Source organism: Amaranthus tricolor, chromosome 7 (genome assembly GCF_026212465.1).
Source record: "Amaranthus tricolor cultivar Red isolate AtriRed21 chromosome 7, ASM2621246v1, whole genome shotgun sequence".
NCBI lineage: Eukaryota > Viridiplantae > Streptophyta > Magnoliopsida > Caryophyllales > Amaranthaceae > Amaranthus > Amaranthus tricolor.
The window spans coordinates 24,484,704-24,503,012 of record NC_080053.1 but is presented as its reverse complement, the minus strand read 5'-3'; the positions used below and the strand labels follow the sequence as shown (position 1 = coordinate 24,503,012).

General features: G+C 29.3%; 2 non-coding genes across 2 annotated transcripts; both read right to left on the bottom strand.

Annotated features, from left to right (window-relative positions):
- Nucleotides 1–6,497: 6,497 nt before the first annotated feature.
- LOC130819584 (U4 spliceosomal RNA) lies at nt 6,498–6,643 on the bottom strand. The gene has a single exon (XR_009044623.1). It is a non-coding gene; the product is annotated as a U4 spliceosomal RNA (small nuclear RNA).
- A 6,560-nt stretch (nt 6,644–13,203) lies between these two features.
- LOC130819582 (U4 spliceosomal RNA) lies at nt 13,204–13,358 on the bottom strand. Its single transcript, XR_009044620.1, has one exon. It is a non-coding gene; the product is annotated as a U4 spliceosomal RNA (small nuclear RNA).
- Nucleotides 13,359–18,309: the final 4,951 nt, after the last annotated feature.

Sequence of the window (18,309 nt, the reverse complement as noted above, 5' to 3'; positions counted from 1 at the left end):
GACCACAAAGTATACTGAATCTATTTTGGTCGGTCCAATTGACCAAATACTTTGGTAGCTATTTGATACGAGGTTGGTTCTGTTATAGTTAATAGTGACTTGAGTGCACTGATTAAGATGTGCATTGATATGTGTATCAAGATGGGTGAGATAAGTGTGGTGTTAAAATGCGTTTAAGTGTATATGTGTAAATGCATGAAGTTACGATTTACGAGTGCATTAAAATAATTCTTAAGCATATGATGTAATGTTGATAATTAAGCGTATGATTAATGTACTTAATAAGGGAGTTTGGAAGTGCAAAAGTCTGACTCTTTCCGAACAAAGCATCAAAAGGAAGATTGTTTCCTTGAACATGACATGAGATCAGAATGTTCCAGAAACCAAATAGCACAAATGCTCGGACGAGCAAAATACTGCTCAAATGAGCACATGGTCTACTTTAGTCCAGAAGGTTAATAAGAAGTTGCTCGAACGAGCACTCTTCGAACGAGCAGCCTAATCATTATCGAGCATTGGATCCTGTTTCGACTATTGGTGTTCTAAGAGTTGATTATTATGTCATTAACTTATGGCCTTAACTACGTAACTCATTAATGTACTTAGCTCCAATAAACAGGAGGATCATATGCTCATTGTAATCATCCACTAAATGACCCCTAAGACTAAACACATAGCCTTAATCTTTCTTATTGTCAATTGTAATACTTCATTATAAGAGTTCTTGGTACTCCATTGTTTTAGTATAAACAAGATACTACACATCTCCGAGGACATAGCCTAAATTCAATGAATTAACCTCGTTAATCTTTGTGTTTGTTGTTTGCATTTTAATTCCTTCAAACATTATAAATTTCATTGAAAGTATAATTTGTTCATTAAGGTACTTCATACCTTCGATCTTGGTGATATTAGAGTTTGTGTTTTATACATTGATTTAAAAGTCATTTTTTTGTGGAACATGTCTACAATGAAACTAGGCATAGAGAAGTTTGATAGAAGTGTTGACTTTGGCTTATGGCAAGTCAAGATGAAAGTCATTTTTGATCTAAAATGGTGTGCAAAAAGGTAATAGACAATGTAGAGCAAATACCCGAGGGCATGAGAGAAGCGAGATGGGAATAGTTTGATACAAAGGCACTTCTGGCAATTCAACTATGCCATCCAAATAGTATATACAGCTTAACTTTAAAAAATTCAAATTAAATAGAGTAGATCATGTGCTGACTTGACTAAATTAACAATAAGAAGTATTTTCTCTGTTCCACTATATTTGCTACATTTGACTTTTTACGCAATTTAATGTGTTATTTTAATCATTTTTATATTGAACTATGCACACTTAAAAATTATAAAAAGTTCAAATAATAAAAGTATGCGATTAGACAATTCAAATAAGATCGCATTTGACTAAAATTTTTTTCTTGCATAGAAGCCGCAATATGTAAAATAAACTTGAACGATGAATAGTTTCAATAACCATAAATGTAGCGAGTATTTCAGAAGAATGAAATAAGTAAAAAAAATGATAATATTTCAAATTGGTGTAATTTCTTTTAATACAACTAAAATCAATACGAGGACTATCTAAAAATTGCTTAATGATTATCTCAAAAAAATTTGCCTATTGAATGTCTAGAGTGAAACCCTTTTTGAATTTTGGGAAATTCTACATGGAAAGCACCAAGTATAAGGAAAGGCGAGTGGTAGCCAATCTTAATTTTTTTTTTTACAAAATATCACCTAACTGTTTCAAAACTAACTATAGTAACTATATTCCCCAAAAAACGTTTAATAGCCGTTAATTTTTGAAATTACAATATTGCCCTTGTTTAATTCTAATAAAAGGAAGCTTCTTCTTCCTTTCCTCTTCATTTCATCGTTTTGTCATGAGCAGCCATTAAATTATCTTCTTTCAACATCATAAACAATGTCCTCATCATCTATACATTCAAGAATATCTTCAAGACTTCCAATAATGGTGACAAACATGGATGTCAAAGAGATTCATGCTGTTAGATGCAGATGTAGCAATGGTCAACAAGGACGGATTTTGGAAATTAGGGTTTCGGATTCCAGTGCTAACCCATTGAGATTGTATTACAAATGTAAAGCCTGTTTCTTTTTTAGCTGGGTGAAGGAAGAAGATTTGACCAGATATGGAAGACAAAGGTTGATGTGTGAAGCATATGGAGGAGAAATGTCTACCCAAATCGAAACAGAATTGATGGTCCAAAGGAAGCAAATTAGGCAATTACAGAAGATGATGAAGATTATGATTACTGTTGGTCTTTTGATTCTTGTCATTATCATTAAGAATTAAGTTATGAATGGTGAACTTTGAATTTATGGTTTATTGGGTTTTTTTTGTTGTTGTTAAGGTTTTATTTTAATGCCGCAAGCGTACGGGTGTTGTAGCACAATTACGAGTCAATTTACAGGGAGGCAAGATCAATAACTAGCGTCGTCTACTCAAGAGACAATGTATTTTAAGTGTTTCTAACTCTAATATGCAAGAAAGCTTAGACAAATAATGATATCAAAATAATAAAAGGTCTAGGACAAAGGAATTCCCCACTAATAGCATATGATTATTTCGATAAAACTCAATCACTCCTTTTCGGGATGGTAACCAAATTAAATCGAATTAAATAGGTTCTCTCAATCTCAACTTTCGTATTTCGATCGATTAACGTCACAAGATAACGTACCACTAAATCTCAACTTTCGTGATTTTGATTAAGGAGAAACATTAACTTGCATTTTCATTCAAGACTAATAATATTCTCATCCCTCAACTTTCGTGATTTTGGTTTTTCGAGAAATTAAAAGACTTTAACTTGAATGACCAATTTTAACAATTTAATTCAAACCAATTCAACATTACAATAAACAATTCTCATCCAATAATCACATACATATTAGGGTTCATATCCAGTGCCCTAGCATACAAGACTACTCAATAATCATATTCATGAAAACCTTTAAATTAATTAAACGAACATAAACAACAATATTTAACATAATTAAAAGAGATTTAAAAGAGTAAAAATACCTTAATAATAGAAGACCATGAAGAATAAAACCATAAACTTGATGAATAACAAGACCATATACTCCAGATTACACGAATATACTAATAAAATTGAGAGAATTAAAGCATAGAAAAAATAAGTAACTTCAAAGCATGAAAATATATATATCTCTAAATGAAAGATACTAAGAAATTTTCTTCCGCCTAACTTTTACTAAAAATGCTAATGATCTCCCTGTACTAAAACTAATGATCTTTATATATATATATATATATATATATATATATATATATATATATATATATATATATATATATATATATATATATATATATATATATATATATATATATGCCTAACTTTTAATTTATTGAATAACTACCCACTAAAATCATGCTTAATTGATTCATAACCGCCTAACTGTTGGTAACTCCCACTAAAAGAAACTGAAATGCTATCACGTTGAGATTCGAAGAGCAGCCCGCATGAAATTGTTAGCGCAGGTATAACCGTATAAGTGTAGTCTTGACCAAATTTGCATGAAGCTTCGACCGAAATTTGACGGTGTAGTTCTGACCGAATTTAAGAGAGTCTCGACCGAAGCTTGGTATAAACCTCTTCGCATTCATAAAATATCTTCGTGAGCCACAAAATGATGTCGATACATATGATAATATATTCATGAAACTGGATAGACATGGTTAAAGACCGAGATGGCTCGAAACTTACTTGAATCAATTCTAATATCAAAAATAAAGCACAAAAAGGCAAATAATAGCAAATGAACTCAAAATAGCGAATCTCCATCACATTAAACCTCAAAAAGCTAACTAAAGCTCTTGATAAACCACAAATAAGACGCAATAAGTGCAAAATACTACACTTATTAGTTGTTTAGTTGTATAATGGATGTGTATTATTTGCTGAAATGGAAGTAACTTCCTCTTGTAATCTATTTTGTTCAAATGGAAGCAATATTATGATATTCAAACTATTTTCCAAAAGCATAAGTTCATAAGCATTCATTACTGTTATCCCAAAAGCATAGTACATTTATCATACAACATACTGATTAAAACATAGTACATAAGAACTACATCCCAAAAGCATAAGTTAACATACTGTTTTCAATAGCATACCATATATACAACATCCAAAATATTTCATACTATCATTTCTGGCCTTGTTCACATGACCTTGATCACAGGACCTTGCATTTCTAGCAGGTCTTCCAATAGTTCTCTTCAATGGTGGGGGCTTGATCACAGGACCTTGCATTTCTGGCCAGTGCTCTGTGTCTGGTATGGTCCTAATGGTGTGTGAGTAAGCCTCTTTGTACCTCTTACAACTGTACCACTCACTACAAAACTTGATTGGATCTTGGCTTTATCATACACAGTTAAATCTTGTTAAATATCCTTCCATTGAAACCTAAGTACCACTGGTTCAACCATTCTATAAGAAAAACCAAATGTCACTGAATTTAACCAAACCCTAATTCTGAAATCAAATACACTTAATTGAACCCCAAAAAATGCAAACAACGTAAACTGAAGAAGATTAATTTACTGAATTTACCAAATCCCTAATTATGCAAAAAAAAAAAAAAGAAAAAAAAACCCAAATGATCACTCGAAACAGAGGCAAGAAAAGAGGAAAGAAGTCATACCTGAGAATGGCAAGAAAACAGAAGCAAGAACAAGATGAACACTCAAAATGAGGAAGCTTTTCGTTGATGGAGACGAGCTATTCGAAGATGAAAGATGATGAAAGATGATGTGATGAAAGTGACAGGAAATTGAGAAGAGGTAATCCTTTTTATCCATATGTGATGTGAGCAACAATTGAACATTAGCCAATAAAATACTAGACTAGCTGATAAACTAATTTACAAAAAAAGAAAACTTAAAAAATATGTCACATGGCTCAAACCTTTCTTGAGGAGTGCATGATCTATCGCTATAATAGTTTATCTATGAACGCATTAAAAATAGATTTTTTAATTAGTAAATTTGTCAACTTAATTTATAAGAATGAAAGGAAAATTACTATTACTAATCCTATAAAAGAATACATGGTGGTGCGATCTTTCTCGAGCAAAAATATCAATAATAGCATTCACTCGAATATATATACCTTTTTTTAATGAAAAAATTATCTAAAATAATTCAACATTTTTATGATTTTTCTATAATAATTTTACCTATTGATTAACTATGAACAATTCCAACTTTAAGAGTTATTTGTCTAGAGTAAACTTGGGTAACCTGATGACTTGCTATAGTAGGTAATTTCCCAAAAAAATAAATTAAATATTAATTTAAAATTAGAAAAAAATTTAAAAATTTACATAAAAAATTCTAAATAATAAAAAAAAATCATAAATTTTTTATGAATATTTTTTTTTACATTTTTTTCAACATTTTATTTTAATTTATCTTTTTTTTAAAATAAAACTTGCTATAGCAAGTCATCCGGTCACCGGGTTTACTCTAGGAAAATACCCCTCAAAGTTGGGATTATTCATGGTTAATCAATAAGTGGAATTATTGTAAGAAAATCATGAATAGGTTGGATTATTCCATGTAATTTTTCTTTTTTAAAACAAGCATGTACTACATTTTGAGGGGCGTGTTTTAAAAAAAATATAAATTAGACTATATATTGTGGTTCCATGAAAATCCGCAGCATATAGTCAAAATTAATTTTTTTAAAAAAAATTAAAAATTAGACTATATGCTGCAGTTTTCAGGGAACCGCAACATATAGTCTAATTTTTATTTTTAAAAAATATAAATTAGACTATATGTTGCGGTTTCCTGAAAACCGCAACTTATAGTCTAATATTCTTTTCCCTCGTTTTTTCATTTTATTTTATACTGCGGCTGATAAGAACCACAACATATTCACGCAACAGATGAAATTTTTTCACTAGTGATGAAAAAAACAAACAAAAAAAAGAAAGTGGACTATATGTTGTGATCCCCCTAGAATCGCAACATATAGTACTCCTTTTTCATTAAAAAAAAAATAAAAAAAAAAAAAAAAAAAACAAGACTATATGTTGCGGTTTTAGGAGAACCACAACATATATTGCCTTTTATACTTCGATTTTAAATTAGAGCGACAAATCCTTCGTCCTTTTAAATTTCTCCTCTTTCATTTTTCAATTTCTCTTTATTCAAAGATTGTGTACAAAGCTCACTAAATTGCTCACTAAATTATTTCACAAGGACAAAGCCTGAAATGAGGAAGGAAAGTGTGTGTTCACGAACTAAATTTATTGACATCCACAAATGTCTACATACACATCTATCATTTACTACAAAAGTATATCATTATGGTTCCCAACTCACATCACTAATACATTAATTTAGTAGGTATGGTGTATGGCTAAGAATCTAGGATTACTAGTCTAGATTTGAAAGAGAGATAGGAAGGAAAAGATAGTGTGATGGTATCAACATAATTTCTTTACCAATTTATGTATTATAGTAACTCATGAGCTACTTATATTAAATACAAAGTTTGGAAATAGTTTTCAACCAGCAATTGACGCGCCTCGGTTATTACCTCACTAGCTGCGTCATTGCCCCAAGCGCAAAGATGCTTAATAATATTGTCTGAGTTTGGTTTTATTCTCATGCTTGCTTGCAACCAATACTCATTTACCAATGTGGGAAAATATCTTTTACAAACTTTTTCTCGGGCACGCCTTCTTTGCTTCATTGCTTGTATACTATCTAATATCTAAGTCTTTGTATTTAGTGCTTTTGCAAATTTTTTCTCTTAAGTCCCAGCATTTAGGATACCTCTGTAGTGTTATATTCTGTGGACATAACTTGATGTATTCAAGTTCGAAATTGTAGATGCTTCTAATATTGATGATAATTTATACTCTTTTGTCAATTTTATTTTGCATCACTTTTCATTTTAATTTGATTAATTGTTTTTGCATCATTTTCTTTTTTGGCAACGGTCTCATTTTCATTTTTTTTAATCAACAACAAACTTATATTCTCTCTTCATCTTAACCACTTATTCACTTGTTTTTGTCAAATTATCTTCCCAATTTCTCATTCTACTAAATTTTACCCATTTTGCATAAGGTACAAAATGACGAGACATATAAATTCATATTTTGCTGCAAATTAGAATTAGATTTGCATGCTTATAGTGCTTAAAAGTACTGGTTTTTGCTTGTGAAAAGAAAGTTAATACTTAGATCAATGTTCCTTAAATTCTCAGGGGCAAATAGTTATGCATATCATATGGTTTGCTTTAAATATCTTAAGTAAATGACACAGAACTATGAAGAGTTTCAGCATACCCCATTCCATGTAAACAAGATAGAAACTTAAGTGGAATCTTTGGAGTTGGAGCAAAATGTCAAAGTGCATGAAGATTCTAAGTATAAATTTATCAATTTGTGAGACGGTCTCATCATAAAACATTCTTGATATATGATTGATTAGCAAAACTAATGTAATTATTAACATATGAGCTCTTTAGCATCAAGTAAAATTCTTATAGTAATTTTTAGGAAAGAAAGAAAAGATGCCCTCCTTTTAGCGCCAAATTGTTCTTGTCTGATTATAGTAGAGCTGATCATAAGTGGCCCGGCCCGACCCAAAAAATTGAGGGTTTGGGTCACAAAATATGGCTCGATGGGCGGGTTTGGGATTTGCTATTGGCCCACGGGCTGGCCCGGCCCGGCCCGAAATGAGGTAAATGCCCTAGTTTTTCAGAAATCAGAAATAACTGATATATGGGCTTAGCATGTAATATGGCCCAGAAAAATTCACGCCTCATTCATATTCCATCTCACTGCTCTTATTCATCTCTTAAAAATCAAAATCAGTAAACCCTACTCACTCTCAAACTCAACATCTCACTGCTCTCAACTCTCAAAGACTCAAACTCAACATCTCACTGCTCTCAAGTCTCAACTCTCAAACACTCAAACTCAATCAAATATCTTCATCAAGGTAATTCACTAATTCTATTTAGTATTTTCAGTTTTCTCAGTCTTTCCTCTTTCTTCTCTGAAAATGGCGAAATGTAAAGAATCAAAAAATGTATTTTCAGTTTTCTGTATTTTCAGTTTTTAATGGGGAAGAAGATGGCGAAGACTCTCTCAGAAAAGTCCTTATTCCAATGCTATTAGAAATGTATTGAATATTGATGGTGATTCACTGATTTGGTGTATGTAGTTGTTGAGCTTTTAAAACTTGATTATATATAATTAGTTGTATTCCGATTAGGATTGAATTCGAAATAATGGGGAAGAAGATGGCGAAGACTCTCTCAGAAAAATCCTTATTCCAATGCTATTAGAAATGTATTGAATATTGATGGTGATTCACTGATTTGGTGTATTGAATAATTGAGTTTTTAATACTTAATTAATATAATTAGTTAATGCTATTGTTTTGAAGCATCAAGGTCAGTCTACCATTTTTAATGCTGAAGAGGAGGAAGAAGAGGTAGATCGTGAAGATGACGATTGTCAATTCATTAATTAGTTAAATATTTTGATTATTTTGTATTTGTTTATTTCAATGACTTTTAATTTGTGTTTTAAATTATGTATAACATGTAACAATTGTATTTGTGTATTTCAATTATTTGTAATTTGTGTTTTTAATTATCTATAAATAATTTAAAATATAAGCCCGCAAAAAGCCCGCAAGCCCGCATAGTACGGGTTTGGGCAGGGACTTTTCGGCCCGCGATTTGGCCCGGCCCGCAACAACGGGCTGATTTTTGCATTAGGCCCGGCCCGAACCCGACCCGACCCATTGTTTGATCAGGTCTAGATTATAGGGACAATTAATTTAGTTAAATAATCAATGATTTGTGATTTAATCAGAATGATTATGCCGGTGGGAGCTTCTTAATTTAATTCTTTGCCGGCTATGCAGCAAGATCTTTATAAGTGAAGAAGTATCTAAAAATTTGCAAAACACACCAAGGGGTGAGAATGATCCGGAGTTCTCCGGATTCCAGCTCTGACACCTAAGTTAGTATCAAGTAAAATGATGAGTTTTCCTAACAAGTCCTTCAAGATGCACAGTGGCAATTAGGTGGATTGTTGCTCTAAAAATATTCTTATTTTATCTCTTTAAATTCTTTGTATTTTTCTTTCTATTTAAAAATTAATTACCTCATTTATGGCATTGGAGTGTGTATTTATAACTAATGATTGTGAGACAAACATTCCTTTTTCCTAATCCCTAGGAACATTCTTTGCATATTGATGTGCTCGACTTAGAGCAGATTTATATCCCCATTATGGTGTCGAATCTCGTCGTTTCTCATTGGTTTTACATGTTTTACACTCGATTTTACCTTGTTCTTGTCTCCGAGGTGTTTTAAGGTCATTTCAGGTATTTTCGGAGGTTTCGAGGTAGATGATGAATTAAGTTGTCCTAAATCAAAACTTACAATCTGTCAATTAATTCATATAAAAGGGATATATTAAGTATGATAATGATGAATCTATTAGTTAACAAAATAAGTGAAACACTGCTAGACCTAAAAATAATATATATATATATATATATATATATATATATATATATATATATATATATATATATATATATATATATATATATATATATCTTTGACATAATTTATTTATCATAAAATGTTTTTTAATTAAGAAAAATATTATTAGTTAAATTTTATGGAAGTCTATCTGTATCTTATGACTTACCATTTATTCAACTATATAAGCCAAAGAGAAAAAACTTCTTCAAACTAGAATTTATTTAAAAGTTAATAAAAAAAATTTATTGATTTGATGGGAAGCATTTTAGTCGTTTGACAAACAATTTAATTAAAAACTAGTGGTTCATAATTGAAAAGATTATGCAAACTTTTAAAGAAATATTTTTTTTCATAAATTTTAAATTAAAAATAGATTTCTCCTGGTTTAGATTCAACTCGTTATCATCCCTATTTTTTACAATAGATATTGAACAATAGCCAATCCTATAGCACTCTCTCTATGCAAAGTTGTTTGCACCATTTGCCTATTTTTTGTTAGGTGTTTTTTAGTAAAATAGTGCAAACATTTTTAGACGAAGAGAGTATATTTTTTGGTCAACTAAATGTTATTACAGTTGTAAATTTTAACATATATATATATATATATATATATATATATATATAATACCTTCATTAAGTATCATGCATATATACGATAGATACTTTTATATTTGATAGTGTATTGAACATCGACTAAGCAGACCGACTAACTCCAATATTACTTGTAGTGCGTATAAGTGTAAACTAAGTGAACAAGGACTACTTATATATTATATTATTATTTAAAATAAATAATTATATTTTAATTGTAATATAGAAAGTTAGAAAGTATTTCAAATTTTTATATTGTTATAGAAAGTACTAAAATGTTTTAAAAATTTAAGCACAAAGACAATAATTATAATTATAATAATTTAATTTTGAGTTTATCCCACAATATTGTCTTTTTACAAAATAATTCTCATTTTACATAATAGAAAAACATATTTCGCTTTATACCATCCACGTTGGATATATATTTTTTGAATTTTTTTCAATAGCAACCTGCTAACTCAGATAACGATTTGTATAAAAGATAAAATTGTTATTTTTGGTTTGCTTGTAAATTTATAAAATACATATAACAAAAATTTAGGCTACCTAGCTCCACCAATAAGACTCAAACTCGCAATCACCCCCACTTGCAGCATTTCATGGACAACTTTGCTACCAACTTCATTAGCAAACATTCAATGAACTAATACCTTGCCTTTAGTTTTTAAATAAATCAATATTGCAATTTTGGCCCACAAACTCTCACGGTGTCCAAAAAGTTTTTTTTAAATTCTTTTAAAATAAGATAAACCATCATTCAAGATGACGGTTTACTATTAGATATTCATTAGCAAACATTTAATGAACTAATACCAAATCGTCATTTTATAAGATAGCAATTTAATCTAAAGAATAAATAAAAAAATATTATATGTACAATCCTACGTAGATGGTACCATGGAAAATAAGTTTCTCGTAAGCGTAAGATGAAAAATAAGTTCCCAAAAAACATTATTGAGGACAATAAACCTTTAATTTATATAGTTTTCTTTTCAATACAAATGTGAGTTGTAATTTTATAACTTTTTTAAGAACATATATAATAGTTTTTGTGTATACGGCAATTTTAAGATGGGGGTGTAGTAGTGTGACTTGAGTGTTAGTAGTCTTGGTCATAGTGTTACAACTTACATGACATTTACTATGTAGAATGAATTTGTATCCTAAAACATGGTGTATAACATTTTGGACATATACTTTGATTGGTAGTTAGATTTGATCAAGGAATGGGTTTTGAATTTTGATACTTAGTGTGCAAGGAAATTAATACGTAGAGGAACCATTAGAGCAAGGTAGGTTACTAAAGAAATGCATGAAAAGAAGTGCTCCAACGAAGTAGTCCCATCAAAGCATTTTTTTGGTAGCTTTTGGGTGTTATCGCCTGTGAGTGTTATCGCGTTCATTTGTTAATACCCTAAGTTTGCTTATAAACATGAGTGCATTTTCTTTGCTATATGTAGTAGAACCAAGTTATTAACTTAAAGCGTTGTATTAAGCTTTAAGCTCTTCTATCCTACACTGATGTTAAGCTTTAAGCTCTTCTATCTTACACTATAATAAGAGGTTGAATACAACCTTGTGAATAGTGAACCATCTTAATTGTAGGTGTTATTCTTGTGAGAGACGATCTCTTTAAGAGACTCTCTAATTTGGCCAGCTCATAAAGAAAAATGTAGAATAGTACTACAAACTTACTTAATGGGCATTGTAAACATTTAAGATATTGTAAATATTACACACTTATTCGGTGGGCATTAAGGATATTGTAAGTATACAATTAAGATATTGTAAGTAAGCATTAACGATACAGTAAATAGGCATTTAACAAGATGTAAGTAGGCATTTAAGGATAATATAAGTAGGCATTAAGGATACAGTAAATAGGTGTTAAGAAGATGTAAATAGACATTAAGGATGATGTAATTGGCATTAAAGATACTTTAAGTAGGTATCTAAAGATACCTTAAGTAGACATAAAAAATTTTGAAAGTAGACATAAAGATAAGGTAAGTAAACATTAAAAATGATGTAAATAGACATTAAGAATACAAAAAGTAGGAATTGAGCTTTAATGGGCTGGTCTTGAGAGACCTTTCTTAAAGAGACCGACGGTAGGAAAAATAAAAGCATTTGGAGGTATATATTTACTCTAGTGGCATGGATATTTCCCTCTACTTGCCTTTATTTGTATAATTTAACTTTTATTTCCTCTTAAATATTTACCCTCAATACAAGTATGCCGATAACAATAATTCAATTAGGGGCGGCGTAGAGAACATCATTATTATTGTCATTGTACCCAGTGTATCCCACCATCGAGAACCATGATCAGGATCTGAGAAGGAAAAAAAAGACAACAATTCATAGCCATAAAGGAGGATGTGGTCAAAGAGTCACTTGACTCGAGAAACATCCTCAGAATAAGAGATTCCTCAACGAAAAGGAGCAGAGAATATAAGGGCTTTTATATATTTTCAATTATTTCGAAAACTTAAGGCCCTTCAATATTATACAAAACTATTAACAATTTAATACTCCATCTGTCTCTCTAAATTTGCACCGCATAACATCAATATGTGAGAGATTTTTCAATATTATGGTACAAAATCAAATGGACAGGGAGTATGTATTATATGTACTAACACTTATCTCTCAACCAAAAACACTATAAATGTTTTTGTACAAGCCCCAAAAAGATGATAAAACTTTCCATGCAGTTGCAGTGTTTTGAAGTAAAAGTATCAACCAAAAACATCAGAATTGTGTAAAATTTATTCAGTAATCTAGATGGTCCTTAGATTTGGCCTCAAGACATGTCAAGGGATATACTCTTTGATGTAGCCTTTTCCGGTTTGGTGTGGGAATTGAATTTGTTCAATATTAATGAAATATATATTTACAATTAATGAATGCAGAAAATTGAGAACACTTATTGAAATACAACTAATAGTTAAATATTTTTCCTATCAGCGAAATGAGCACATATTAAAAATTAACAAATTTATACCAAGAATTATAGAGCTTTACCCTAATAAAAGGGAGCCCTTCCAGAAATTCTCGACGGCCAAGGGCAAACCTAGGCCGAAGAGGGGGTTTGGAAATAGTTTTCAACCAGCAATTGACGCGCCTCGGTTATTACCTCACTAGCTGCGTCATTGCCCCAAGCGCAAAGATGCTTGACAATATTGTCTGAGATTGCTTTTATTTTCATGCCTGTTTACAACCAATGCTCATTTACCGATGTGGGACTATTTGGTATGATATGAAATATTTATTTCACCTTCTTTGTTCAGTCTATTGTTTACAAAGACAAGCATTTTGTACTGACTATAAATTGATGTATTCGAGTACGGAATTGTAGATGCTTCTAATCTTGATGATAATTTTAAATATTTTGCTGCAAATTAGATCTGCTTGATATAAGTTCATTCTTAAAAGTATTGGATTTTGCTGGTGCAAATCACATTAGTTGTTGGTAGCAATAGTCTTATAGCTTGAAATTTTTTTTAACACGTGATCCGCTCCAAACAAATTACTCCTTATATCACTCTGAAATAATACTATTTGACTTGAATATTTGAGAACATTTTGAGTTAAAGAGTTTTTATTTCAGAGGAATATATGAAGTAAATGTTTAGTGGCCTAACAGATACTCTCTCAGTTTCTTTTCAAAATTCACATTTGCTTTTGAGTTACTCATTAATCACTTTTGATTTGTATTTTATTCTTACTACGCGTTAAAACATAATCAAATGAAATATTGTTGATCGTCTCAAGGTTTATTAATATCTATCTTTTATAATTTTTAATTAGATACAATTATTGCTTTAAGTATTGAATTAATAAATTGACAAACGTGTCAAAAACAAATAAGACATTTAAAATGAAAAGAGAGTAAAAAGATCATCTAACTAAAAGAAAGAAAGTTGATACTTATATCAATGTTCCTTTAATTTAGGCATGCATGGATAGAAAGTAAATATTTAAAGGGGAATAAAGTCAAACTAATGGAATGAAAGCAACAAGAGATGCATTTGAAGTAGTTGAGATAGTTGTGAAGAAGGTAAACTAAGCATGAAATAAAAATAATGAAGAAAAGAGTAGATGATTTTTTCCTATTATGGAGGTAATACTTTCCCGCACCCTCCCCTAGGATAAATATTTACCCCAAAATTTGAGAGCTCTTTTTATTTTTCATTACTTTGCAACTATTCTTCTACCTCTACAATAATCAAATTTCACTAATTTTTCATTTATCAACTTTGTTTTCTTACTTTGAATTTTTTACCCTTTAAATATTTACATCCAATTGAAGTATGTTGTTAGGGGAAAATATTTATGCATATGGTTTGCTTTACCCTATTCCATGTAATCAAGATAGAAAGTTAAAGTAAATGACAGGGCTACTGAGAGTTTCAGCATTACCCCATTCCATGTAATCAACATAGAAACTTGTAAGTGGAAATGTGGAATTTTGGGAGTTAAAGCACAATATCAAAGTGCATGAAGATTATAAGTATAAATTAATCACAAATTATTGAGTGTGATAGTTTTACTGTAAGACTTTTTGATATATGAGTCAAATAGCTTAACTAATATAACTATTAGCATATAAGTTTCTTATTTTAAAGTCGTCTCATCAAAAGAATGTATGTCACAAGATATTTATTGGGATTCATATAAGTGTGTTGGAACAAAAGAAAATACTTGGTTTAGGAAGAGGAATTAAGTAATCGAGAACTTAAGTAAATTTGTACTAAATCAAAACTTAGAATATGTGAGTAATTGATATGGACAAAATTGATCGAGAATGATGATGATAATGCGTTCAAAAAAATATCTGCATTTTTGATATAATTTTATGTTATCAAAATGATTTTCAATTAAGAAAAGTATATGTTAAATTTTAGGAAAGAGTATCTTATTTTATTTTTGACTAATCATTTATCCAACAATATTTTAGAGAGAAAAAACTTCTTAAAATTAAAATTTATTTATAAGTTATTACAAAAAATATTTTATCGCTTTTATGGGAAGCTTTACTCTTTTGATTTGAGAAACAATTAAATTAAAAAGTAGTGATTTATAATTGAACCATAGCCAATCCTATAATACTCCGTCCCTCCACCCTAAATTGTCTGCACCATTTGCCTATTTTTTGTTAGGGGTTCTTTTTTCGTAAAATAGTCAAAATATTTTTAGATAAGGGGGTATGTTTTTTGGTCAATTAAATATTATGCTTGTAAACTACATTTTCGTACATATATACCATATATACTTCTATATTTGATAAGTGTATTGAGTACTATCAACTAAGTAGACCTAGTATCTCAATATTACTTGTGGTGCATACAAGTGTAGTACTAAGACTAGGTGAACAAGAACGCCACGTTTAGGTATTACTCGTCAATATGCTTGACATCATGTTATTAAAAACTTAATTAATGTATATGTTAGAGAAGGATTCGATATTTTCAACTTAATGGTAGACTTTTTAGTAAAATTAAATATTTTCGAACTTAATTATCTTAGCTCCCTTTTATAAAATGTACATTGTAAACACGAAAAAAATAGCATTAAAAAACATGTGCAACTTTGTTACCTATTTTTAGCACCAAAGAAATACACTTATTTACTTTGTTTTCTAAATCTCAAGTACATTGCATTTTTATTAAAATTTTTATTGTATTTATATAAATTGAGAAATTTAAATTTTAAAAAATAAATTTCACATTATAATTAATAGTTAAATTTCATTTTACTTTGAGCAGTTATATATTTTACATTCATGGTATTATATTTTGCATTGTGCATGTAAGTGATTGTGAAATTTTAGTTTATGACAAATAAATCATAATAAAAGACAAACATTTTAATTATATATTTAATATAATTATATTAATACTTCTATTTTTTATTTTTAATAAAAAGTAGATGGTTTGTACCAGGAGTATACAATACAAAATTATGAGTTTTTTTAATGAAAGTAACATACCAATTTTTGCTAACAAAAATAAATATTACATTAATCTATATAAATTGTTACAACTATTAATAACACACTATAAATTCAAATATAAAAACATAAAAATATGTAAAATTATTTTATAAAAGTTTAAATGAAAAAGATTTTTTTTTTCTCATATAAAATATAAATGACTTATATAAAGACAGTCACAACCTAAATTATATTAGAATTAAACATTATATTTAAGTAACCAATAGTATAAATAACAAAAACAAATCCAATAAAACTATATTCTCAAAATATACAATACACAAAATAATACTCATTTGATAAATATAATTGAAAGATATTATAAATAATTGAAGAAATGAAATAAAATATATGGTTTTCTATCACATAAGCGGTCTGTTTGGTAATCTGTACTAATTAGTGGTAATGGTAATGAAAAATTTGTGTAATATTTATAGGAATATCTCTTGACAAATTTAATGACAATGCTTATTCTCCTCTATTAATCTCATTTTATTCACAAAATTCATTCCAACATATTACCTTTTGAATATGTGGCATTAGGTGGTAATGAAAAATTATGAAAACAAAACATTTATATGATTAAATTTTTATTACCATGGGAATAACATGATACATATCATGAAAATTTACAATACAAATCATTCTTATTTTCCTTAATTAGTATTGTTAACCAAAGGAACCATACATAATGTAATCTAAACAGTAAAATAATCAATATGAATAATATTATACTCAATAAAAGAGTTAATCCTTTTTAGTCATATGTGAGCAACAATTGAACATTAGCCAATAAAATTCTAGATCCTAGCTGATAAATTAATTTACAAAAAAAGAAAACTTAAAAAATATGCTCACATGGCTCGACCTTTCTTGAGGAGTGCATGATCTATCGCTATAATAGTTTATCTATGAACGCATAAAAATAAATTTATTTAATTAGTAAAATTGTCAAACTTAATTTATAAGTATAAAAGAAAAATTACTAATCCTATAAAAAAAATACATGGTGGGTGCGATCTTTCTCGAGCAAAAATATCAACACTAACATTCACCCGAATATATATACCTTTTTTTTAAAATAAGTATGTATTATTTTTTGAGAGGCGCATTTTAATAAAAATTATAAATTAGATTACATGCTGTAGTTCTATGAAAAATCACAACATATAGACTAAATTGTATTTTTAAAAAAAAATAAAAATTAGACTATAGACTGCAGTTTTCAAGGAGCCCATCATATAGTCCAATTTTTTTTAAAAATATATAAATTAGACTATATGTTGCGGTTTTCTAAAAACCGCAGCTTATAATCTAATATTTTTTTCCCTTATTTTTCATTCTATTTTATACTGCATCTGATAAGAACCGCAACATATTTCACGCAGCAAATAAAAAAATTTTCCACTAGTGATTGAAAAAAACAAAAAAAGTAAAAGTGGACTACATGTTGTGGTTCCCCTAGAACCGCAACATATAGTCTGTTTATTTTTTTTTTTTAAAAAAAAGGGGACTATATGCTGCAGTTTTAAGAGAACCATAACATATATTGCCTTTTATACTTTGGTTTTAAATTGGAGCAGCAAATCTTTTATCCTTCTAAATTTTTCCTTTCTTTTAAAAAAAAATTTCTCTCTATTTAAACACAGTGTAAAAATTTAATAACCATTTCACAAGGACAAAGCGTGTATGTTCACGAACTAAATTTATTGACATCCACAAATGTCTACATACACACTTAACATTTACTACAAAAGTATATCATTATGGTTCCCAACTCACATCACTAATACATTAATTTAGTAGGTATGGTGTATGGCTAGGAATCTAGGATTACTATTCTAGATTTGAAAGAGAGATAGGAAGGAAAAGATAGTGTGATGGTATCAACATAATTTCTTTACCAATTTATGTATTATAGTAACTCATGAGCTACTTATATTAAATACAAAGTTATTGTTATTGTTTGTTAGAATTAATGGGTGACTTTATTTTATCAAAGTGAAGGGCTCATAGGTAGACTTGGGATTGATCATGGTAAAGAATCTTCATGACTTGAGTAGTACACAATTAATGATTGAAAGTTGTACATCTTAAAGAGCAAACAATGAATCATACTAAGACTAG